Below are 27,089 nucleotides of genomic sequence, written 5' to 3'. Positions count from 1 at the left end.
AAAAAATAAAATTAGTGAATATTCTTTACAATAAATATAGGTCAAGATTCTTTATAACCGTGGGGGTTATAAATTTGCGCTTATTTTTTTATTTTTATTTTTGGGTAGAAGCAACTTTTCATTGCAAGATACATTGTAAAATTCCCACAACATTTGTTTTAAACCTTTTTTTTTTCATTTTTCATTACTAAGCTTTATTCCAGATGAACAGAATTTGTTGTCAGTGTGAATTATTTTCTTATTTAAAACATTTTTGTAAAACCAGTGAAATTTTTACTCTGGTAACAAAAACAGTCCTGGGCATGCTGCAGATGACTACTGGGATGGATGAGGACATAACATTAAACACTGCATTCAAGGTGTGCATATATTGTTGACTAATGCACACACTGTTATTGCTTATTACTCCAATACTATGGTGTTTAAGATCATACAGTTTTTGCTTACTCATGTGAGTAATCTCACTGAAGTCAAGGGTCTACTCACATGAGTAAGGAGGCCAAGATCCAGCACACTTTTGTGAAGAACTGTGGGTTCCCTTAGGATAAAAAGCACTATGTAAATGTAAAATATTATTAGATTTTTAAAAAATCTAAGAAATGGGTCAAGAGTGAATATAATACCCTGAGATATGCTGAAGAAGCTGCTATAATAAGGCTGATGTGTGCTCTTAACTCCCATTGGACTAGTACCAATCAGGATCAGGCCCCAAATAAGAACTAATACTTCCTTAACCACACACACCCAATCTTTAAACCATGTTTCAATTAAATGTAGCCTATATTACTGACCATACAATTAACCAGTCAAACCACTTCACCCAATCAGTAATTAGTACAAAGTGGATCTACCAATTTTGATAAACAGACATTTTCATAAGGTCATATTAATTAAAATTCAGATCTTATCTATGTAACCCCCCTTTGGCGTTTGCTAGCTCCTGGAAGGCTAAACTGAGCCTCTATGGATCCTGTTCTCTTGACCACAGCAACAATGGCTCCAGAACCAATGGACACCATTTCCCAGACTGCTTTAGGGTCTGGGTCAGGGACAGAGCAGACTGAGAATGCCTACCAACGCCAATGCATTGGATGGAGTTATTTATATAGACAGTTTGCTGGGCCAATAAGGAACCAGGACAGTTCAGTTCTGGGGGATGACTGTGCGGGGGAGGCGTTTCCTGACCCAGAGACAAAGGGACTAGTTTTGGTTTCACTTTGGGGACAGGCAGCATAGCCTAGGAAGTCTCTAATCAACTCCCACATCCCACACAAAAGTGGTCTTTGAACTACTGTGGGATTTAGTATGTGACTGGGGAGTACCAGCTCTGTGGATACCAGTGATCAAAGGGGCAGAGAACCAATCCAGCACTAGTTACCAAGAGCCAGCTGAGACCTCTACTGGACTCCAAATCGGGGCCAGGTGAGGACCCTGCTTCATGCATGGGTGACGACACCCTAAGGGGGAGCCCCTTTGTTTTATATAAACTAGCCAGCATTCACAGCACTGCAGCACTTGTTGCAGAATTCACCCTCAGTACCTCATCTGCTTCGAAAGGGAGGGAGCTGGGAACCTGTATTGAATGGTAAATGCAGAGAGGTAGGGAATTTGACTAAAACATCAGCAAAATAACAATCTTAATCCTTTCCTTCCCTAGAGTATTTGTTTCCTGTCCCAAATAAAGTCCTCTGTGCAGTATTATTCTTTCTGAGTGTGGCATTTCATTGTCTGGGGCTTCTATTAATGTATTATATTATTCATGTACTGGGTTACATTCCTTGTGAACAGAGTAACAGAATTAATTATTTTCCCAAGGGACAGCACCCCTTGTATCCCAGACACTGAGAGGAGTCACCTTGGGTGGAGGACCAGATGCCGAAATAAAGAACCAAGGACCTGCCCACTTAAGGTGGGAGGAGAAGCCACTCAGTTAGCAAGCATGAAGAAGGCTTCAGCCATGCCTTGGGTGTAGCCTACAAAGATGATGCTTGCTATGTTATTATAGAAATGTTGAAATTTACGGAGGCCCAAACATCTATTTCTTAAAAATAGGCTTGATAATAGTCAAGTGAGGCCTGGTAAAATGAGTAAAGTGAAGTGAGTGAATTCAGATGCAAGCTGAAGATAAGTTAGGATATAACCCCAGGGCAAGTTGTAAACATGTTTCGATCCTGACTGGTTTTTACAAGTGTTTTAAATAGCATTTTCCAAAACATTAACATTTTATCTATATTGATAATTACAGGTATGGCATTTACACAGATGTTAAGATGGCAATGTTAAATAGCCAATAAGAAAGTAGAAAATATTGAATTATAGTTAATGCTAATTAAAGCGTATTATTATAATTCATTAAAAAAGCTCAATAATTTTACATTAGGCACACCCTTCTACTATTAAGGTATTGTTAGAGGATGAGTATAATATTTTTTCTCCATTTAGGGACTGATCACCCCCAGCTGCATCATATCATCTTATAATGTGAGTATAAATGCAGTGTATGATTGTACTGTAATGCCTGTTTGCTTAACTATTTCATATTAAATAAAGTATTTAATTTTATCATTTGTGTTATTTACGGTCCTTCATTAAATTAAATTATCTGTATCTTCCTTGGAGACCCAAATCTTAAAGAATTCAGTTTGCCATTATTCCTTATTTTTAAATTAGTAATTGGGAATACATAATCAAAGGTTACATGGGGGAAGGGCTAAATATAATCCTGTTAGAAGAGTAAGAACAACTCTTGTGGGTGAGGGGAAACCAGAGGGTTGGCAAATAGACAGCTTCATAGAAGTGGCTATTACATCTCATGTACGTTTGAAGCTTTAGAAGTCTTAATTGGATCATAATCTGTGCTACAGTATTGTGTGTTGTGACTCCAAACTATGTAAAATCTTAAATGACATCCACAGCAAATGTATTAAGAACTGAAATCCTAACACAATGTCCAGGATTAACAAAATCATACTTCTCACTGAGGGTCAGTTGCTAGAAGAAAATGATTTTTTTTTCCTTTCTTAAAAAAGCATGGCTGCACATGCAGAGAAACAATAAGATCACAGCATATGGGAAAAATCAGTGTGACACTACTCAGTTCATTTCATGGATATTGGTTTGAAACAAAGTACAATAATGATCTGGTTATAGACGGTCTAAGAAAACCTTAGTTTTTCTTCACATTTCCTCACATTCCCCTACTCCTTAACACTAGTAGCCATCCCTCCCCAGTAAGTAGCAGTGGCGAGCAGCCAATGGGGCTGTCCCCGGTGCATCAGGAAGGATAGGTTGAAGGGCAGACTACTAAGAGCAGAAGTCTGAAAGAAGGATGATCTTTGAGAAGGTGCATGTGTAAAAGGTGCCCAGAACAAATGTAGCTGAGGAAGCCCGGGCAGCCCAAAAGTGTCACTCCAAGAGACTGATAGAAACTAAAGATAGGGCAGGAGGCAAAGTGGCCCACTATCACTATCACTGCTGTATCAGAGAGCCACGGCCTGGTACCAAACTGGTGACCTCCTCTGCTGACTTCATTAGAAATTATAGAGTCTCTGCAACTCTTAGGATCTGACCGTTTCTTCCTTTGGATATTCTGCATTCAGTTGGAGGGATGTACCATTTCATATTCAAAGTTCAATTTGGGCAAAACTTAAAAGTAAATTCTAGTGAAGTGCTCAGGTCTTCCAAGGATCTGGGGGTTCCAATCTAAAATGGAGAGATATCTGAAAGAGAAGACACTACTTAATTCAGAAAATGTCTCTGTTATTTTGACTTTGCACTGAAGGATGATGGGCTGGAAGTATTTTTAATGTAATTAAGAAGTTAGGAATGTAATTTTAGGGTACCTTTAATAAAGAGATGAGATACAAGATACAAGATACAAAATATGTTTCAGATCTATTAGACTGATTGGGTTTTCAAAAAAAGTAAATTGTAAGTGGCTGCTGCTGTTAAAAGTTGGCAAAAAGTCTTTTTTTAAAAGATAATTAGGGTGCACTGAATCCAAATATGGTTGTTACCAAGCTGTATGTTGTGTATACCGGCCTCTACAAAGAGAGCAAAGTAACTTTTGGAAATTGCTGAAGAGTAAAATTTTTTATTTCTTTTTCATTAGGAATAACATAGGTCAAATGATTGTAATGAGCTGTAGGATGTAATACAAGTGATCAAATAATATGCACAACCTGTTTATAAAACTATTGAATTTCCATTTCTTATTTGCAAAAGATATTAGAAGTATTTCACTTTGTTATACAACCACAAAAGAGCTCTTATTCCTTCAGTGTTAGAACTTCGAAACAAAGGTATAGCAGCTGATTTAACTATCAGAAATATAACACAATCTGAAAACATCTGTTTTAAAAACGTGATGATATATTCTTGACTAAGCATGAATGTATGCATTAAAACTCTTATTTAATGTTGTACTATTTAAAGATAGTATACAGATTGAATTAACATATTATTACGGCACTAATGACACATCTACTTATTTGATAATACTGTCCTTAAGCAGTAAATATCAGGTACATTGACACAACCTTGTTCCAGATCTCGACATTTGCATGCTCCTGTACAAACAATTCATGCTGTCCTGCACCTGCGTCACTGACTATTGCACCCTGTTGTACAGCTACAGAATATTTCCTCCATTCAGTCTGCTGCTATTGGTGGCAATGACATGAGCTGTGGCACCAGACTGCCGTTCTCCTATTTCCAACCCATTGTATTTGGAGGAGGAAGTACTGGATCTGGGCAGTGAACCTGTCTCCCCAACTAATGCCTGGAAATGAGCTCTCTCTATGTGGCAGTAACACCATCACTTACTGGGAGTAGTGCTTCTGATGACCTCAAGCGTGTGAATAAAATGGCAAATGCTTTATCAGTGCTATGGACCTCTGACAAGCCTTATATCTTACAAATAAACTCTTCTGCACTTTTCACCTTCTTCAAGTCCAACTCACTGTGTCCAAGGTGTATTAACAGCTAATGAAGTCGCTGAAAAATTTTCCATGTGGTCTTTGTGCTGTGTCCAGAAATAAATGAGGTAGCATCACAACCAGTCAAGGTGTGAAATGGGAGCAGAGTTTCCAGAACGTGTGGTTCATATTGTAGTTTCCTATTCATGCCATTTGTGAGAAAGTACTTTAGTTCCTTTGATGTGCCAGCTTTCATCCAAAGCTGTCTACATGCTATTTTGCTGTGGTGAGCCAGCAAAAGAATAAGCACATCAGTGTCCCTAGCTGCAACAATCATACTGTTGGTATCACTGTGGACACAGTGCAAAATCATTCTTTTGTCTGTTCCTTGCTGTTGAGTGCATTGCTGATTGGTATCAACTGTTGCTGTCAAGCATCATAGCTGAGCTTCAGCCTGAAAGCCATCAGCCAGAATGATGATTTTATCATGTGGTGCTTGGGTTGCTCAGATAAAAATATTACAATGTCCTTCTTATTTTCTGGAAGCAAAATGAAATTATCCAGTTTCACGTATCTGCCTTCCACCACTCGTCAGATGGGTCTTGTACCTTTTGACTGTTTTTTGTTGTGTACTATCCTTAATAGATTCCTTGTAGTACCTGTCAAACATCTATTTTGTGGAAGTCTGCACCAGTCCTCAGTATGATTTTTACAAATGTACCCACAAGATCTCCATACGTTTTGGGTCTGTACAACTTTCCTATGGTTGCACATGTACCATAAGACATCTTTTCCCAACAAGGGAAACTGTTGATGGGCAGTGTAAGTCACCTGTCAGTACACCACTCAGTATTGCTTTTGTGCCTGTTCTTAGGCTGCCATTCGTCTGCACTCATGCCAAAGGGACAGTCATTTCTTGTTTAAAAATTTGTTTAAATTCACAGTCCTGCCATCTTTACAGGCTGTGATTAGGCTCTGAAGAATATTTCTGTCTGCCTTCATGGTTGAGGCCTTTTCTCTGATTTCTTCCCCTAATTCATATAGCATGGAAAAGTCAGAGCATTATTTTTTGGCAGTGGATTATGAAAGTGTACATACCTAGGCTCCCCCTCCTGTGTCATAAGTTGTTTCTCCACAAAACTGTCCAGCACCACTTGTCCAAGGTCTTTGCATTCCACAATGCATCTTGTATGGCTTCAGTAGCCAGAACTTTTGTTGCAATATTTTACACTGAAATGGTTCCTCCCCAAAGAAAACGGTGAACCTTTGAAGTATTTGTAAGAGTGCATCCTCATCTTCATTGTCATGTCACTTCTTTGCCTTTTTTGGACTTATTGTGAATAAGCTGGTCATCTAACCCAACATGGAACATGGCTCTAGTGTTTGCTGTGATATGGGCTCTCACCCATCTGAGGCCTGAGCAAATCTCGGTGATGCCTACAATTCCATCTTCTTTCTTTCCTGTTCCATTAAGCCACTCTTGGCTCTGATCAGGGTCCATTTGGTAGAACTTCTGACATGATCTCTTGATAACAAAGTTCCCCTGTTGGAATTCCTTGAGCACTCCAGCTGGTAGTTGATGCATTTTGGCGATGTAGATGGCACCCTCACTGTGACATGTTGGGGATCATCCAAACCAGAAAGAATTCTGTCTCCACCTACTCTGTAACCTTGGATGCCTTTACACTATGCATCTTTGGTTCATACCCCTGACAACAGTAGCCTGCCCACAAGCACAAGGTCTCACCCTCGCTTCCACCAACCTAGTTACTCCTTGCAGGGTGACACCAACAGCCCTTTCCAGTCCTGAGTCTCCTCAAATCCATCCTCCCTGAGTTCTTACCTATCAGGCACTCAGACTTTTTCCCTCTGCCTCATCACCCCAAAAGGTGTGAAACCAGCCTCCCAGATACCAGCTTACTTTGGCACATACACACCACACAGTTTGCACACCAGAGGCCTCAGTGGGGTAAATAATAAATAAAAGAATTATTTAATAGAAAAGCCACAGCTTCAAAGATGAAATAATAGTAAGGGAGAGGAAACTTATACAAATTACACAGAAAATATACATAAAGATGCAACCTCAGGCTTTAAACTTCCATAATAGATACAATCCCTTTTCTAATTTAAGTTACCAATTGCCTTTAAACAGTTTACCAGAATTCCCCTTGGCCATAGGGAGGATTCAGATTTCATGGACAGCACCTGCCAAGTAACTGTCCCCCAGCTCCTAGATGAAAACCACAGATTCAAGCCTCCTTTTTTTTTCCTCTGTCTCTGTCTCTCTCAGGCTATACTGTTTCATAGTTACCCAGATTGGGCAAATTCCCTGTTGTTTCAATGTTTTTCCATTAACTTTAATGAGCCATCATTTTCTTTAAGCCAATGTTGTGTAAACAACTGTTTTGGCACTTGACCCTCCTTGTATGATTGCTTCACCACCCTGTTGCACCAGAGTTACAATTTACACTGTATACACATACATAAATGCATAATCATGGTCTGTATACAGATCTCATAGTGACCATAAATTCAGAACATTGCAAGCATTCATAAAACACCTTACTCTATATTTTTACAGTACATGATTGAATATGAGCAGTAGAGACACTATTTCCATGTACTGCCACCAAAACCTAAAATACACACTACCTTCATCTTTGCTGGCCACAGATGTGGAGGTGAGATTTTAAAATCTTTGTGAAATATGAACTGATGTGCTCACCTAAGAATGTGACTGAATGGCTTTGACAATATTATCTTTGAGTCCTTGATCATACGCTGCTATAAAGTCCAAGAGCTGTGAAAGAAGCAGGCACTGGAAGTGTCATTTTGTGGGTCTGCATTGCACTGGAATATGACTTGCCAGTCACAGCTTTTTCTCTTGACTTTGGTCCAGTCCTGACATCTGTCTGTGTGTGCTGGCCTATAAGTTTCTGAAAGTTCAGTGAGACACAGAGGCCTATTAATTGTGGAATAAGTCACTCTGTGGCCCATTTTAGTTCCATCAGTTTACAGTACAGAGCTTCATGAACAGTTGGAACCACATATTGCTGCCCAAGCACTGACGACACGTTTGTATCTACATACAATATTGAGGCTATCTAACTCATGGGCAGGGGCTTGAAATGATTAGCAAGTATCCAGTGGTGGTTATTTCTGGTTCTGTGGTCATGTGTAATTGGTTGAATCCATCCATATCTTGGGTTCTCATTTGACATTAAATGATACAGGCCATATCAGAAGCAATTGCCTGCACTGCAGTTCATAGACTAATAGATTAATACACTTTAAGCTTAGAAGGGACCATCGTGGTCATCTAGTCTGCCTTCCTGCACATTGTCAGCTGAATGAACTTCCTGGGAACCAGATTGGGAGGAATAACATCCCCATTCTCAGCATCCAAAGTCTGTACTTTCTAATTAATGCAATGGGCGGTCTTGTAGAAAACGGAACAAATAGTTTTGTCTTTGTTGCATGATGAATGGGGGGCCCCAAACCCATATGCTTTGGTATCCATTTCTTTCCTCTGCTCACACCACATATAATGTCTTGAGCTACATTAAGCACCTTAAATTTCATTGATTCTTGTTTCTCAAGGTTCTCTTAATCAGAAGAGATTGCCCTTCATATAGCAGGTAGAGGAACAAGTACAGACTATCTAGAAAGCAGACAGCTGCATCATCCTCAGACATTGCCTTTGTGGCTGGGGTGTCACAAAGTATCTCCATGAATTTTCAATGCAACATATACCAGTGACAGAAATATGACTCCTTGGCAATGGTAAATGGGGACAGTATCTCATCATCTTGGCAGGAATCTGTCACTTGTGAGATAGGTACATATTTATACTTGGCTGGAACTAAGAGTGTTTGTCTTTCAGCAGGGGATTGATCAGGCAATGAAATGAAATGAACTAAATCCCCAGGATAAGCCTGGAGTTTTCCCTTGAATGATGGTCTATGACTGATGCAGGAGTGTGGAATTTCAGTGCCAGTTTCCTTTGCAAGATTGCGGTAACAATGCCAAACCTCAGATAGCTCTAAAACATAGCCTTGATTGGCTGCATGCTAAAGCTCATTTTCAAACCATGGCTGTGTTGGTAATTTTGGTGCCTTCACGCTTTCATCACAGACCTCCTAAACAGAATGTGACAAGTCAGGTGGTACTTTCCTTTAGCAGCTATGGGGTCATTTACTCTAGCTAAATGAACACTCATTTTGTGAACAAATACAACTGCATTCACTAACTGTTCAGTTATCTTGAATGTAGATAGAGACATGAGTCTTTGTTTAGGCAGCACTTGTTGACAAAACATGCAGCATTTACAGTCAATGGGTTTCACAGAATTGGACTGTTCTATTATAGATACTGGTGTCTTTATTGGGATCACTACAGCTTTCCACGATACAGCAGCTGCAGATGGCTGTAACCTCTGGATTTGCCTTTGCAAGTGTATTGGGCATAGCAATTTCTGTGCTGCACAACTGATACTATCTATTCTGAATGCAAGATGGACTGAATCTTGCCACTGGCCTCACTGTATTTGACATCTTGTTGTTCCTTTCTAATGGCTGTTGACTCCCTTATTCAATGCAATCTTTGTTCATGTGCTTTATGTGATTCTTCACAAATAATGCAGAGACTGTAGGAAACTGGTGTGGATCTCTTCAGATTTACTACCAATTCCATAGTATTGCTACAATGATAAAGAATTTCAGTGTCATAAACCATCACCTCATTTAACTACTGTTGTTTTCTCTTTGTAAAAACAAAACAAAAACAAAAAACACCCAAAACATCACCATCAATTCTTGGTTAATTCTACTCTCACTACAAAGCATTATGTACTATAAAACAAACACTAAGCATGCACGAAAATGATTTTATCTATTACATGAAAAAATAACGTGTTGTGTTTAACTTATTTTGGCTATTACAATAAATGGATGACTTAACACTATAAAAATTGAAAGTTAGGGTTCAGTAGATGTTTTCTCATTGCTGTTCTTAATAGTCTGAAAAGCAATTATGCCCAACAGTTGGATTTTGCTGACAAGTTCATGCATGTGCTGGTGGTATATCAAATATTTCTGGTGAATTTTGCTGACCATCTTTATTTACAAGTTTGAGGGTCTAAATGTCAAAATTCTGTTTAGTAGCAAACATTTTTGAAATCAACAGGTTCAAATTATGTTATAAAAAGTTGTTACCCATTTTTAACAAAAAATGCCTCAATCCCTTATAGAGATCTGATTCTGAGATATCTATCAACTTTATATACATTGAACTTCCCCAAAATTGAAGTGGTAACAGAAGCAGCAAGCCGTTAAGAAAAGCATATGAAGGAGGAATAGGCCTTGCATGAGGCCTATTAAGAAAAGGCAAACCTAAATAAGCAAAAAGGTGGTTAGATTTCCAGATGGAGCTCCTGGAGAATGAGACTGGTTCATTTGACAGCAGGCTGGGAGACTTCCGGAGGAAAGGAATTATCTATTGACATTATGATATAACAAGGTGGACACCTTCTTCATCCCCCAGGTTGGCAAGACCCTAGCACTGGCCAGGATGCAGTCTTGAGGGGGAGGGTATCTGATGGGGGTGCCACACAGGTGACAAAGAGTTTAAGTGGCCTGAAAGGCCAATTAACCTAGCAAGCTGGACCTGGAGGGGTGTTAGGCCTCATTGGTGATCAAACCCAGCTAGGGAGGAGCTGGGTCTTCATAAAGCAAAGAGGAAAAAACTACAGGAGGAGTGGTCAGGGAGGACACCCAGCTTTATCTCTTTGGTTGAGGGCTAAAAGAAGCCTGGGTGGCTGAACCCTGAACTAGAAGCCTGGAGGGAGACAGGAGCCAATCAGGAACTGCAGCCTGGTTAAAACCCTCAGCAAAAGGATAATGTGACTGCCCCTGGGTAGTTGGAATGAAACCTGGCAACTGGGGCCAGTTTGAAGCTGGGGCTAGTCTGCAAAGAAGGCTTCTAGCTCAATCTGGCTGAGCTGGAGATTGTTGTCTAGCTATTTTCTGTTGGATTTTATGTGAAAGACTTTGAGACCCTGCAAAGGGTTGGACTCTGTTATCTGGCTTGGTCAGAGGGCCAGGTCATGCTCACAGCTGAAATAGGCCAAAGAAGTCATGGGGGAAACTGATACACAGCTGTCTCAATGCCATATACAGTCACCAAAGGTGTGTTGGCACAGCCATTTTACCACATATGACTAAATCACTGCATGCTTCTTTATAAAATACAGGGGTTAGACTTTTTCAGAAGCTTTGCTGGATTTTAACTACATTTGCTGGCCACTTATTTGTTCAAACATTCAGCTTGTATACCTATAAATTATAGTTGACCAATGCCTAATTTAGGGATGTAAATTAATCTGTACTGATGCAAAGATGCAAATTACATCACCTTTGCCACAGAGAGCTGCTGAGCCCCAGGGATGATTAATTCCCCACCATTTTGTCCTGGGGATAGTTCTGTGAAAGGGAAGGTTTTTTTAAAAGGGATTTTAATGTCTGGTGGCATTGTAAATTGGTTTCAGAATATCCTTGCTGGCAATTTTTAGTATGGAAGTAGCATCAGCTCCCTCATAACATTATTCCCCTTATTGGCTGGAGAGCAAAGATACACCAGCAGACTACTCTTAATAGTCTGGTTTAATTATTTTGACATGCTTAAGAATATAGAAAACTTGAAATATGTCTCGTACTGGTGTTTGACCTGTACATATTATACTGTCCTTTATGTGCAATAATTGACATGTATGAAGAATATTTAGTTATTAATGAAGTAGTCTCTTGCTTAGTTCATTGTGAAAGGCCATAAAACACCTGAAGTCTGGAGTATTGTATTATTTATCAATCCAAAGCCAGTCACCTGATCTTTGGCACTGCATGATCTGTTCATTAACAAGCATTTTCCTGTAGTCCTACCAGTGTCATTGTTGTAAAATATAAAATCCTATTGCTGTACTATGTTTTCTCTCATATGCATTTGTAAGAAGTATAGTACAGTTTTTTTAAAAAGTGCTTAAATTTTTAACAAATTTTATTTCTTATCCCTTTTTAGATACTTCCAAATTAAAGTTAAATTAAATTTAAATATCTATAGCTATAGAAATGGAAGATTTCTACAAGCTTAGGCATTCATATGTTATCACTCCACCTTTCTTCAAAATATGCTGAGACAGACAGGCTGCCTGCTGTCACTCATTCGTTAAGGAACATGAAGGAGATTGGCCTTCTGAAGCTGTCTTCAATCTATTTTTTTTTCAGATTGCCCAGCTGTCAGTCTTACTTTTATGAGCACTCAACTCTATTGGAAAAACAAACCATCTGGCAACTGCTGTTGAAGAATTTAACTAAATTGGTGTCATTTAGAAAGGTGATTTCAGTTTTGCTTTTGGTAGTTTCATTTCCCAAATCAAATGGTTTTACAAAGTGAGAAAGCCTTGTTTCTGGCTTTGCTTAACTATCTCAACTCTGCTTTAAATCTTCTGGGTGAAATCCTGGCCCTATTGATAGTGAAACTCCCAGTGAGTTCAGTAGAACTGGGATTTCATCCCATGTCTTTGTAACGGTCACTCTCCATTTTAGTTCTTATGTAAGAAAATAACTTGTACTGTCAATAAGCCTGTTCATCTTCTTAATTAAAAAATGCAGTACCCAATGGTCAGATCGTGCTATTTTTACATGGTCTGGATAAGACATATTTGCATGGTAAGGTTCTACTGAATGTGAATTAGGGTGACACAATCTGGCCCAAAATAATGCAAGTAGAAAGACATATTAAAATCACAATAATGCCAAAGTAACCTATAAATAATCATTACTATGTATTAGGGTTAATAGTGAAGGAATCAGACAGCACTGTGGCTGAGCAGAGATAGTGATGATGCTTGACAGTGTGGAAGAGAATGGTGTGGGAAGCCTATAAAGCAACATTCATCGGTGTAGATGAGAGGCTCTTTCCCACTCTGTTGACCAAATTTATCCTTAGCAGTAACACCATTAAGCCCATAGAGCTTTAGCTAAACTCGGCCCATCAGTTTCAGTGGAGTTGACATGCTTACCCCAGTGTTTGCATTTGGTTCCATAACTACAGACTTAGGGAAGCCTTTTGGGGCATCCATCAGTCAGCTGCCCTGCAGGTTAGTTTTGACTAAAGCAAACTTGGTTCGCGGCTTGTTCAGGGTAAGCTCCTGGCGGGCCATGAGACGCTTTGTTTACCTGAGCATCCGTAGGTATGGCCGCTCGCAGCTAAACAACAGAATAAAAGTAGCAGTTAGAGGTAGAAAGGCATCCTTTAACAATTGGAAGTCAAATTATAGTGAGGAAAATAGAAAGGAGCATAAACTCTGGCAAGTCAAGTGTAAAAATATAATAAGGCAGATTAAGAAAGAATTTGAAGAGCAACTGGATAAAGACACAAAAACTAACAGCAGTTTTTTAGAAGTTCATAAGAAGTGACCTACAAAACAATCAGTGGGGCCACTGGACAATTGAGGTATTAAAGGAGCACTCAAGAAAGACAAGGCCATTGTGGCCTTTGTACTGATTGCCCCTGCAGAAGATGTAGGGGAGATCCCCAGATCCAAGTCATTCTTTTTTATGTTGTTGGTAGAGATGTGCTGGAATAAATTGATAAATCAAATAGTAATAAGTTGCCAGGATCAGATGGTATTCACCCAAAAGTTCTGAAGGAACATAAATATGAAAATGCAGAACTACTAACTGTGGTATGTAACCTACCACTTAAATCAGGGGTTCCTAAACTTGGTTCATGGCTTGTTGCACTGAGAATTAAGAATCAGATTTTAAAAGCATAGAAGAAAATTACTAGGTCACCTCCATAAATCAACAAAGCAAAAACTATTAAAAATTGATGTCTCAGAAGTGTTGTAAGCAAGAAGAAAAATCACACTGGAAACCTCAGTACAGAAGTGGGAGCTGATCCACAGCTGGTGTCAATTGCCATAGCTCCATTGACTTCAGTGGAGCTTGAAGTCAGTGATAGTGTATGCCAACTGAGGATCTGGCACAGTGTATTTTGGAAACATTTTCTTATAACCAGCGTTTTCTTATAAGTGATGCAAATTTTGTATTAGATAGTGACTTGGACTGCATGTTTATGCAAGTCAATAAGAGAGCAAGAACTTCCCTTATAGGCCTGAATGAGTTCCCTAGAGTAAGCTGGTACTGTTGGTAAAATTTCAGTGGGAGATAGGATTCTGAGGCACTTTTGAAAAATTACCTGTGTGCCTCCTACCTTCTGCAGGGGTTGGGCAGGGAGGGCTCCACCCTCTATTAGTTGACAAGCACAGCTGAACTGCAAGAGGGTTGTTGCAAATTATAGCTTGCTCCAGAACAAGAAGAAAATGGGAGGATGTGTCAGTGTGGCTCTCTGAAGTCACAGTGCCTCTGTCTATATTGGGGTGGGAAAACTATGGCTCAGAGGCCACATCCGGCCCTCCAGATGTTTTAATCCAGCCCTCAAGCTCCCTCCGAGGAGTGGGGTCCAGGGCTTGCCCCACTCCAGCTGGGGAGCTGGGTTGGGGGCTTGCCCCACTCTGCATGGCTCCCAGAAGCAGCAGCACGTCCCCCCTCCTGGTCCTATACATAGGGGCAGCCAGGGGGCTCTGCATACTGCCCCCACCTCAAGCACCACTCCCGCAGCTGCCATTGGCCAGGAACCATGGACAATGGGAGCTGCCGGGGTGGCGCCTGCAGATGGGGCAGTGCGCAGAGCCGCCTGGCTGTGCCTCCACATAGGAGCCAGAGGGGGGACATGCTGCTGCTTCTGGGAGCTGCTTGAGGTAAGCACCCCCCAGAGCCTGCTCCAATCCCCAGGACCACCTCAATCCCACTTCTACCTCCCAGCCCGGAGCACCCTCCTGCACCCCCAACCCCTCATCCTCAGCCCCACGCCAGAACCCACACCCCCAGCCAGAGCCTTCCCCCCCCTCACCCTAACCCACTGCCCCAGCCCAGAGCCTCCTGCATCCTGAACTCCTCATTTATGGCCCCACCGCAGAGCTCATGCCCCCAGCCAGAGCCCTCGCCCCCTCCTGCACTCCAACCCCAATTTCGTGAGCATTCATGGCCCATCATACAAGTTCCATACCCTCCGGCCAAAATGTTTGCCCATCCCTGGTCTATATGCTATTTCTAATGCAGGTAATGTATTCCTGCCCTCTTCACCTTACTGAACTTTGTGCCTAAATAAACAATCTAGCACTGTATGGTCACATTTTATGTAAGGGTTCAAAAAATAGTTGAATAAAATAGGAACCAAAACTATGCAACCAGTCTCTGAACTGAGTCTTTTTTATAAAAACTTTTTTAGGTTATAAAAAAGTTGGTTAATGTTTGAAAGCAAACACTTCCCAGTTTGGGAGCCTGCATGCTTCCTGGGTGGGGCAAGAAGCCAAAGAAAAAATGTGACTGGAAGTGTCTGGCTCAATTTTGAAAACCTATGAAGTTCTGAAGAGCTTAAATAGCCACATGTTGGAGTGCTTATCTGATCCAAATCTCCATCTTTTCAGGTACACCCATCAGAATATATCTATAATTTTGTGTGAGGCAAAATGGCAAAGGTCCAACTGTGAAAAGCCAAGAACTCAGATTTAACATTGAAACTGTCTGCCCCTGCACACTGGATGGCAAAAGATTAAGGGATTATATCATTTATCACTTGCTATGTGATGTGAAACTGTTTTTCAAGTTATGGAGCGGAAAAATTTGTCTTGAAATGGTCAGTTTTGATATTGGTTAACAAGCCTAGGGCCAGATTCAGTAAGAAATTAACCTGGGTTCTATGCTGTACAATTACTGCAGCATGAATATTCAGATAATTCAGGGACGTTTGCAATCTGTGTTCTTTAAACACATTTTTCATGATTCAGGAAATAATTGATCTTACCCTGTTTTAGAGGTTCAGATCTGGGAATGTAATTTAATTTTAAACCTGGACCTCCCTGCATTAATAAATGACAATAGAAGTGTAATGAGTATCTTTTTTCCCCTTTGCTTTTTCTTCCATGCACTTGCTTTTTTTCCTCAGATCAGTAGTAGTGGATATGTCTGCAGCCATTTTCCCTAACAATTCAATACTGAAAAGGCAATGGCGGGGAAATACCTTGGTAATATCAACAGAGATGCTATCGAAACTTGTGCCTCTTTAGACTAGATTTACTATTGATGTATAATCTTTGTGCAAATCTGCTGCCTGAAGCAGTCTGGCCTTTGCCTGGATTTAGCCAGCTTCAACAAAAGATATGAACACCTTTCTTACTGATGGAGGGCAGAAGCACTGATTTTACTAATAGGAGTGGACACAGTCTGCTGATGGTTGGATTTTAAGCAGCTTCACTTAAATTACAGTAAGTGAGGGTTATTTGTAATCCTAGCATGTGAATTTTGACTATTACTCATTAGAAATAATTTTCTAATAGGCTCAAATAACCTCACAATGTAAATAATGTCATTATTATAATTTATTGTAGTAATCCAGACCCCAACCACAAAAGAGCCCCCATTGTGTTAGGCATTGCACAAATACATATAGTCAGAAACCACCAATGCCTCGCAGAGCTTACAGTTGGAATGGACAAGTGAGAGTAAATATTCGCATCCCTGTTTTACAGATGGGGAACTGAAACACACCAACATTAAGTGACTTGCTCCAGGTCACAAAGGAAGTATGTGACAGAGACAAGAATGGAACCCAGAACTCCTGAGTCCCTGTCTATCTCCCTGACAGCAAGACCAACCTTCCTCCCTGAACAAAACTTCCTGGGATAAGTCTCATGACTGGAATATTGGTATAGAGGGGTATAGACTGTTCAGGAAGAAAAAAAAAACAAGGAGGTTTTGCATAATACATCAAGAATATATACACTTGTTCTGCGGTCCAGAAGGAGGTAGAAGAGGCAGACTAGTTGAAAGCCTCTGGATAAAGGTAAAATGTGGGGGGAAGAGGGAGGGAACAGGGATGATGTCAGGGTAAGTGTCTATTATAGACTACAGGATCAGGAAGAGGAGGTGGATGAGGCATTTCTGGAATAAATAACAAAAATATCCAAAACAGAAGACGTGATAATAATGGGGCACTTCAACAACCCAGACATCTACTGGAAAAGTAATACAGCAAAACACAAAATTGCTGTTAAGTTTTTGGACTGTATTGAGGACAACTTTTCGTTTCAGAAAGTGGAGCAAGTAACAAGGGGAAAAGCCATTTTTTACTTGATGCTGACCAACAGGGAGGAGTTAGTTGAGAATCTGGAGGTAGAAGGCAATTTGCATGAAAGTGATCATGAAATGATAGATTACATGATTCTAAGGAAAGAAAGGAGTGAGAACAGTGGAATAAGGACAATGAACTTCAAAAAAGCAGACTTTAACAAATTCATAGGACTAGTAGGTAAGGTATCACAGGAAGAAAATCTAAGGGAAAAAGGAGTTCAGGAGAACTAACAGTTTTTCAAGGAGATAGTATTAAAGGAACAGTTAAAAGCTCTCCTGATATGAAGGAAAGGTAGGAAGAAAAGTAAGAAGACAGTATAACTCCATCAAGAGCTCTTTATTGACCTGAAAATCAAAAATGAATCCTACACCAAGTGGAAACATGGACATATTGCTAAGGATGAATACAAAAGAATAGCACAAACAAGTAGGGACAAAATCAGAAAGGCTAAGGCACAAAGTGAGTTACACCAAACAAGACACACAAAAGGCAATAAGAAAAGGTTATTTAAATATGTTAAGAGCATGAGAAACATGCATGAAAGTGTAGGTCCTGTGACAAAGCTCTGTCCTTGCCTCCGTGGGTCCTGCGTTTCCTGGCGGATTTCGCTAGCCTCAGAGGCTTATTGTGACCTCCACATAACCTTTCTTTCTCTAGAGACAAGGGTCACAGTCTACTGAGCCATTTTCATCATAAACCAGTGAGGGAGATGAGGAGAAGTTTTCCTTCCTTGCACAGTCTCTGTTGTCTCCCAGTCTCAGTGATTAAACAGGGGGCAAAGGTGGGGGGGGAACCCGGGCCCAACCTCTACTCTGGGCTCCAGCCCAGGGACCCTAATAGTATCAGCTATGGTAGCTGACCTTTTAGAAACATGACATGTGCAATTCCCTGAGCTACTTCCTCCACAGCAGCCCTCACTTCCTCAAGCTCCACTTCACCCTTACCTCAGGGCCTCCTTCCTTGTGCCTGATATGGTGTGTACTACTCAGCCTCTCCAACCGCACAACTTCTTCCCACAGCTCCTGACATGCACACCCACCTGACTGACTGGGAGGCTTTTAACTAATTTCAGCCAGTCCCTCATTGGTTTCAGGTGTCCCAATCAACCTAGCCTTCTCCCTGCCTTCTGGAAAGTTCTTAATTGACCCCAGGTGTCTTAATTGACCTGGAGCAGCTTCCATTTCACTTGTCCTGGTACCAGTAATTTGTTTAGCCTGGAGCGAATCTCTCTCTCTCTCTCTCTCTCTCCCTCTCCCCTACTGCTCTCCCATAGCCTTCTAGCTTGGAGGGAGGGGGGAAGCTGCTACTCCTGCTGCTGCTAGGCCCTAAGCTCTCCCTGCTGCTCCAGCTGCTCCCCTGGCTGGGCCAGACACCCCCCGTTCTCTGCTACCTGGTTGCTGGACACCCCACACTTGGGTGCTGCTACTGCTGCAACTGCAGCCCCGGGGGGGGGGGGGGGCTGCTAACCCACTCCCCAGAGAGGAGAAGTGAGGGACCCCAGCCACTGCGGTTGTGGACACCACCACCAGCACCACCACCTGAGAGGGGTCCTTTCTGCCTGCCTGGATCACCACCTGGAGTTCCTGGAGCTGCTGCTGCTGCAGAGGCCACTGCCTGGAGCTGCTGAAGCCCGAGGAGGAGAAGAAGAGGATCATCTGCCAGTGGGGCAGCACCTAGAGACTTTGCAGACCACCGTGGAGGGGGCCCTAAGACTAAGTAATTTTCAAATTGTGCTCTTGTGGTGGGGGATTTGACTGTGTTTGTAGGGACACAGGGGGTGTGGGGTGGAGCTGCCCCCCGATCCATCTGTGTGTCCCCCCAACCCCCACCACTATTACCACCACCGCTGCCCCCTCCACCCCCCCACTGGCTGTATACCATCTGCCTCAGCTCCTGCCTCTGGACTCAGCTGCTTGCTTGGCTTGCCATGCCCTATTTCCACCCTTTGGGCCAGAAGAAGCAGCCAGGCTATAAAGACTTGAGCAAGCGCACGTGAGTGCATGTGCCCCCCCTGGACTGCCTACCCCCCAGCTTTGCCCTTTACTACCTGCCCCATTTGCTATTGTAGCTTTGCCCCCCTTTTTATCCCAGCCTCCTGTAGTAGCTTCAGTTTGTTTGCCTGCCCTGCCCATTTCCTTCTGCAGCCTTTGTTTGTTTGCCCCGCCCCAGCCTCTGAAGCTAGCCCCTTGGTTTCCCTGTTCTACCCCAGACCGCTTAGCCCCTTGCTCCGTGTGCCCATGCCCCCTCCCATGCGCTTGTGCAATTCCCCATTTTAGTTGCAACTCTCTTCACTGCACCCGCAATGTTGTTATATCCCCCCCTCCCCTAGTGCACCAAGAGGAGCCGGAATTCCACCTTGTGTCGGTGACTGACCCCTAACCCCTGATTGCCCCCCGTCCAGCCCACCCCTTTTGGCGCCCTCCTCCCCTGCCTGCAGCCTAGCGGGGAGGAGTGGTAGACCTGCTTCCCCTCTCCCCTCCTCCTTTTGGTGTCCCTCCTTTTCCTCCTTGCTCATGATGGCGGGGGATGAGACGGGTGAGACCTCTCCAGTAGCCCGAGCTCCCCCTCCCCCGCCTACCCCTCCATCACCCCCCCAAGCTTCTACCTCCGCTGCCGAACCATCTGCCACTGCCCCCGCTGGGGCACCAGCAGCGACGGGCACCGGGGTGACCTCCACTGCTGCTATGTCTCTCCCCTCCTCAGATTCGGGGGGAGACCCCCAGCCGGTGGGAAGGGCCAGGGGGAAGAAGAAGGGGAAGGGCCCCGCTAAAAAGACCAGGCCCTCCATGGCAGGGGCTGCCCCCGATGCCCCGGCCCCATCTCCAGCTGGGGCGCCCCTCCCCGCTGTTCCCTCCACCAGCTCTGCAGGTGTCCCTCCCCCGGCCCCCAGAGCATACGCCCAGGTGGCGGCAGCCCCCCCACCTGCCGCTACGTCATTTCTCCAGCCCACCGCCTCCGCTACCATCTATAGCGGCTGGGGCCCCTTTCCCACCATGACCAGGAAGCACGGCGTCCGTTGCCTCCTGGTGCCCGCCTCACCCCACGTGGAGACCTATGTGCGGGCGTTGGCGAGGGTGGTGGGGCCCACGGCCATTGTGGCGGCCTCCAAAATGTATGGCAAGGTCGTCTTCTTCTTGGCATCGGAGGCCGCCGCCCAGGAGGCAGTGGAGAAGGGCCTGGCAGTAGGGGGCGTGTTCGTCCCTTTAGAGCCGCTAGAGGACCTGGGTGTCTGCCTGGTCCTGACCTCCGTCCCTCCCTTTCTCCCCAATGCCGCCCTGTTACCTGCCCTTTCTACCTTGGGGAAGCCCATCTCTGTCATCAGCCCTCTCCCGTTGGGCTGCAAAGACCCCGCCCTCCGTCACGTCCTCTCGTTCCGCCAGCAAGTGCAGCTTCAACTGCCGCCGGCGGCGCGTGACGGAGAGGCACTCGAGGGGTCCTTCCTAGTCCCCTACCAGGGGACCCATTACAGGGTGCATTATTCCACGGGGGAGGCCCGGTGCTACCTCTGCCAGGCGATGGGGCACGTCCGGAGGGACTGCCCCCTGGCCCGGGAAGGAGGGGCATCCAGGACCCCCGAGCCCCGGCAGGGCACCGGCCCCGTCATCGCCGACGCCCCTGGCTGCCCGGCGCCTGAAACCACCCCTCCTCCTTCCCAGTCCACCATTGCTCCCGCTCAGGCCTAAGGGGCACCTCCCCCACTATGCCCAGACGAGCGGGAGAACCCCGCCCCCGCTGTTTGCAATCTGGCGGGGCCTGTGGAGGAGGGTGCGGCAGGGACACCGCCAAGCATGGGAGAGGGCCCGCCCCAAGGGGAATCTTCCCTCCCTTGTGCTGCCCCACGTTGCCCCCTCGAGTCCCTGAGCCATCGCCTCTGCCCCCTGACACAACCCCTGCTAGCCAGCCCCCGGATGATGCCATGGAGGGCTGGGCCCTAGTCCAGGGGAAGCGGGGCTAGCGGAAGGCTCGAGCTCCGCTCCTCCCATGTGACGCGGAGGCCCCCCGGAAGACCAGGAAGGGGGGCACCAATGCCGAGCCTTCTGCTCTACCCACGGGTGTGTTCCATCCACCAGAACCGGCTGGGGAAGACGTGGCAGCACTGGAAGGCAGCATCTCCCCTCCCCGGGAGTCCCTCCCCTCCAAGACCCCCGAGGCACCATCTGAAACCCCAGTGTGCCCCGAAGTAACCGTCGCGTCAGGTGCTGGCGGGGAGAATCCCGGGGTAGCGGAAAATAATTTCCCCTCTATATATGAGGAGATCGAGGCCCTGGGTCTGACCCCGGTCACCCAGGGCGAGGACGATCCTATGCCAGCGGGCCTCAATCTGGGCGACTTCATTCCAGCCCCCCTTTCCCCATACTCCCTCCCCCTAACCGTTGCTTCTGCTCCCACCTCCGAGGAGCCCCTGGACTCCTCCATCAACCCGGCTGCAGAGGGCACCCCGCTGAGAGCCACCGAGCCAGTTGAGGCGATGGCCAGTGCCACGCGGCTGGAACCTGAGCCACCAGGGGCATCCCTCGCTGGTGAGGAGCTTTCGACCTCCTTTCCGGGAGAGGACCCTACAGAAGAAAGTCCACCTCCTGATGCCGTGGCTGCCAAATCCACCAGAGAGCTTGTGCCCGGCATCAGTGAGAGCCCTCTCCCGACCCAGACTCTCACCTCTACCCCTGCCCCTCCCCTTATCCCGCCCACCTCCCAAGATATCATTGCCACCCCTGGGACTGTCTCCCTACCCTTTCCAACAGATGACTCCCAGGGAATGGTCTTTGTGTTTGCCCGTCCCGACCCACCAGGGGCTGCTATCCTCCCTCCGCCGCCCCCTATCGCCCCAGCATTCAGGTCAACCCATCAGGAGCCCCGTCGGGGGTCCGCACCCTGTCTGCCCGTCTCGCTGGGCCAGGGGGCTGTACCAAGGGCCCATCGGGGAGCAACCAGACCATAACCCCAGCCCCCCATGCGCTGCGAGAGGAGTTGCGGGAGTTCCTAGAAGATGTCCGTGGCTCCCGCAACAAAGTCCAGCTTGCCCTCCAGCGATGGGGGGACTTTAATCAAATCCTCCGGGCCGCAAGGGCCCTCATGGGGGAGGGGAAAAGGACCGGGAGACAGGGCGCCGCGGCCTACCAGCGGGTCCGCCACTTCCGTGACTCCTTACTCACCTACGGGGTGGGTCACGGACTGCTGCGCGGCCCGCCGGGAGCCATGAGCATCCCTGCTGGCGAGGATCCCCCCCAGCCTTCCTCATGGCACCCTTTACCATTGCAACATTGAACACCCGTGGCTGTAGGATGGGTCTCCGCAGGTCCCAGGTGCTTTCCTTCCTTCGAAAGGGGAGGTATTCTGTGGTTTTCCTGCAGGAGACCCATACGGATCCAACCGCCGAAGACAGCTGGCGGCTGGATTGGGGGGTCAGGGTCTACTTTAGCCACCTCACAGTTCGTACGGCTGGAGAGGCGACCCTGTTCTCCCCTGACCTGCGGCCCGAGGTGCTGGGGGTCACCGAGGTTGTGCCGGGTCGCCTGCTGCACCTCCGGGTCCGCATGGAGGGGCTCGTAGTCAACCTCGTCAACATCTATGCCCCAGCAGCGAGCCCGGAGCGGCTGCAATTCTATCAGCACGTACCCGCCTTCCTCGGCACCTTGGATCCTCAGGAATGCCTGGTCCTGGGAGGGGATTTTAACATCACCCTTGAGGAGTGGGACCGCTCGGGGACTGAGCAGAGCCCGGCCGCCATCGCCATCCTCCAGGAGATAGTCGAACACCACTCCCTGGTGGACGTCTGGCGCGACCACCACCCGGATGACACTTCCACGTTCACCTTTGTCCGGGTGGAGGCCCATCGGTCGCGCCACTCCCGGTTGGACCGCATTTATTTATCACGCTTTCATCTTTCACGAGCCCACTCCTCCAGCATCCGTCCGGCCCCATTTTCTAACCATCATATAGCCACCATGACAGCCTCCCTCTGCACGGAGAGGCCGGGGCCGGCCTATTGGCATTTTAACAACAGCTTGCTGGAGGATGCGGGCTTCGTGGCGTCCTTCCGGGAGTTCTGGCTGGCCTGGCGAGGGCATTGGCGTGTCTTTCCTTCGGCGCGACGGTGGTGGGACCTAGAGAAGGTGCGCACCCAGCTCTTCTGCCGTGACTACACCCAGGGCGCCAGCCGACGGAGGGATGCGGCGATAGAGCAGTTGGAACGGGAGGTCTTAGAGATGGAGAGGCGTCTAGCCGCCAGCCCTGAGGATCCACCCCTCTGCGGAGCGTGCCGGGAGAAGCGGGAGGAGCTCTGGACCCTCGAGGACCATCGGGCCCGGTGTGCCTTTGTTCGATCCCGCATCCGTCTCCTACGGGAGATGGATCACGGCTCCCGCTTCTTCTACGCCCTGGAGAAAAAGAGGGGGGCTAAAAAACATGTTATCTGCCTACTGGCAGAAGATGGCACCCCCCTCACGGATCCGGTGGAGATGTGCGGGAGGGCGAGAGCCTTCTACGCAAGCCTTTTGTCCCCAGATCCGACCGATCCTAACGCTTGCAGAGTGCTGTGGGAGGAGCTCCCGACGGTCAGCGCGGGAGCTTCTGAGTCCGGCTAGAGCTGCCTCTCACTCTGGCTGAGATCTCGGAAGCCCTCTCTCGCATGCCCACCAATAAATCTCTGGGCATGGACGGGCTGACCGTGGAGTTCTACCGCGTGTTCTGGGATGTCCTGGGCCCAGACCTAGTCACCGTCTGGGCCGAGTCTTTGCAGAGCACAGTCCTGCCTCTTTCATGCAGGCGAGCCGTGCTGGCCTTATTGCCGAAGAAGGGGGACCTCCGCGATTTACGAAATTGGCGTCCCGTCTCGCTCCTCAGCACGGACTACAAAGTCGTGGCAAAAGCAATCTTGCTGCGGCTAGGGTCCGTGCTGGCGGACGTGGTCCACCCAGACGAGACTTACATAGTCCCGGGCTGCAGCATCTTCTACAACCTATATCTGGTCCGGGACCTTTTTGAACTCGGGTGTAGGTATGGTCTTTCGTTCACCCTCCTGTCCTTAGATCAGGAGAAGGCGTTCGACAGGGTGGATCATGGGTATCTCCTGAGCACTCTGCAAGCATTTGGCTTCAGACCCCAGTTTGTGGATTTTCTCCCGGCGCTGTATGCCTCCGCAGAGTGTTTGGTCAGCCTCAACTGGACCCTGACCGAACCGGTCAGCTTCGGGCGAGGAGTACGGCAGGGATGCCCCCTCTTGGGCCAGCTGTACGCTGTGGCGATCGAGCCCTTCCTCTGTCTCCTCCGAAGGAGGTTGACAGGGTTAGTGCTGCGGGAGGTGGAGCTGCGGCTGGTCCTGTCGGTGTACTCTGATGACGTGCTCCTCCTGGTTCAGGACCCGGGCGACTTGGCGCAGGTGGAGGCTTGCCAGGCCATCTATTCGGCAGCCTCCTCTGTGCGGGTCAACTGGGTCAAGACCTCTGGCTTGGTGGTAGGGGACTGGCGGCAGGCGAGCTCCCTCCCACCCGCACTTCAGGCCATCCGGTGGAGCACAGGTCCGCTGCTCTATCTTGGCCACGCATCCCTCTCCGCTGGAGAACTGGCAGAATTTAGAAGTCGGGGTGATAGAGCGGCTCCGGAAATGGACAGAACTATTCCGGTGCCTCTCCCTTCGATGGAGAGCGCTGGTGCTTAATCAACTAGTCCTATCCATGCTCTGGTACTGGCTCAACACCCTGGTCCCGGCCCCGGGTTTCCTGACCATCCTCCGGACATCAATTCTGGAGTTCTTTTGGTCAGGACTGCAGTGGGTCCCTGCAGGGGTTCTCCATCTACCTGTGGAGGAGGGAGGGCAGGGCCTGAAATGTCCACTTACTGAGGTCCATGTCTTCCGCCTCCAGGCCCTGCAGAGGCTCCTTTATGGTGTGGGTAGTCTGGTGTGGAGCATACTGGCGCACGCCTTCCTGCGTCTCTTCCGAGGGCTCCGATACGACCGGCAGCTCCTTTATCTCCATCCGAGAGGCCTTCTGCGAGACCTCTCTGGGCTGCCGGTGTTCTACCAAGACCTCCTCCAGACCTGGAAACTCTTTTCAATGACCAGGTCCGTGGTGACCACCAAGGGGGCAGATCTCCTCGCGGAGCCCCTGTTACACAACCCCCAGCTCCGTGTGCAGGTGGCGGAGTCCCGCTCGGTGCGCCAGAGGTTGGTCCTGGCAGAAGTCACAAGAGTCGCAGACCTACTGGAGTATGACCGGGGAGACTGGCTGGATCCCCTGACGCTCGCTCAGCGCATGGGGCTCTCCAGACCTTGTACTTCCCGGCGCATACTTCAGGAGGTGAAGGCCGCTTGCCGCCCACTGCTCGGGTTTATCTCAACCAGGTCCTGCACAAGGGCATGCCCCGCCCACCTCCTACCCCAGGTCCACTGGATCTTTTAATTGGACCCCTGCCCCATGCACCCAAGTGACCCCCTCAGCCCTTCACTGTAAGCCCGCTGCACGAGATTTAGCCGGTCTGCTTTCAAACCGCGCCAAGAAAACATCTCTACACGCTCGTGTTCCACTCCCTTCAAGCCCTCACCCTCGTGTCCCGCCCCGATACAAAATGGCGGGACCTCCTGCTACCTTTGGAGGGTGAGGAGCCTCGGTTGGCCAGCCTATACTCCACCTTAGTCCCAAGACCCGCTGGGAATGTCAGTTGGCGGCTCCTTCACAGAGCCGTGAGCACAGGCATGTACTTGGCGCGGTTCACCTCAGTTCCAGACACCTACCCCTTTTGCGGCGTGTGGGAAATCCTGGCACATATGTACCTGGAGTGTGCCAGGCTGCAGCCCCATTCCAGCTCCTCACCAATATTTTATTACGCTTTTGGTTGCACTTTTCCCCTCACCTTCCCTATCCGTGGCCCCACTAAGTCACGGGATCTCCTGGTCAACCTCCTCCTGGCCCTAGCTAAAATGGCCATCTATAAAACCAGAGTGAAGAGGTTGGCCGATGGAGTCCCCTGTGACTGTGGGGCATATTTCCGATCCTCTGTCCGTTCACGTATCTGGGCAGAGTTCCTCTGGGCGGCGTCCTCTGACTCCCTTGATGCCTTTGAGGAGCAGTGGGCACTGTCTGGGGTTCTCTGCTCGGTGTCCCCATCCGGTTCCCTTCGTTTGACCCTTTAACCATACCCCTTTCCCTGTTATTTCATTAGTTGTCCCCCGAAATTAATTGGAATCTAGGTCCTGTGGATTCCCCTTCTAGGCTGGGAGGGATCCTTTAGTAGTGGATGGGCTTCGCCCGCTCACTTCTCGGATCCCAAAAGGACTACTCTTCCATACCCATCTGGCCTTGACCCATCACAGTCCTCTGGTTATAGTGGAAGGAGAGCTAATACCTTATTACATCAAGAAGTCTGAGGTGTTTAATGCCTATTTTGCGTCAAAAGTTGAATGCTGAGGAATTCTCTTCCAATAGTTTCCCCCATTTATATCAAGGGAACTATAAATAAAGCACTTTCTGTGATCCTAACTGTAGCAATTTGGCATAGGAAACAAGGTGGTATCTCAGGTAACCATGTTGATTATTAATTTAAAATATTAATCTGGAAAATCAGAAATTGAGGGCCAGATTCTCCTGTTAGGCCATGTCGACCTCAGTTCCATCAGCATACGGCTGCCACTGTAATTAAATAGCTTTTGCATGTCCACACTATGCTCCTTATGTCAGCGGTTTGTGTCTTTACTAGCAGCACTTGCATGGATGCAGAGAGCAGTACACTGTGGGTAGCTATCCCACTGTGGAGCTCACCACCTTCTAGCACAGGGTGTTTTGGGAAGGGTTTGCAATGCCTCATAGGACCAAAAAAGTCATTCCGGGTTGACTGAGAACATGATTTAAACATCCCATAATTCAGTGTTCATCTCATAATTTAATCTGCATCCCATAATGTTTTGTACTTCTTTTCAAAGATCCC

At 47.0% G+C, this 27,089-nt stretch overlaps 1 long non-coding RNA gene across 1 annotated transcript; it reads left to right on the top strand.

The window, feature by feature from the left end:
• The first annotated feature begins 1,202 nt into the window (after window positions 1-1,202).
• LOC119844567 lies at window positions 1,203-16,874 on the top strand. Its single transcript, XR_005289326.2, has 4 exons — window positions 1,203-1,422; window positions 2,443-2,481; window positions 12,197-12,305; window positions 16,567-16,874. It is a non-coding gene; the product is annotated as an uncharacterized LOC119844567 (long non-coding RNA).
• Window positions 16,875-27,089: the final 10,215 nt, after the last annotated feature.

Source organism: Dermochelys coriacea, chromosome 1 (assembly GCF_009764565.3).
Source record: "Dermochelys coriacea isolate rDerCor1 chromosome 1, rDerCor1.pri.v4, whole genome shotgun sequence".
Taxonomy (NCBI): domain Eukaryota; kingdom Metazoa; phylum Chordata; order Testudines; family Dermochelyidae; genus Dermochelys; species Dermochelys coriacea.
This window is presented reverse-complemented; position numbering and strand designations above follow the sequence as displayed.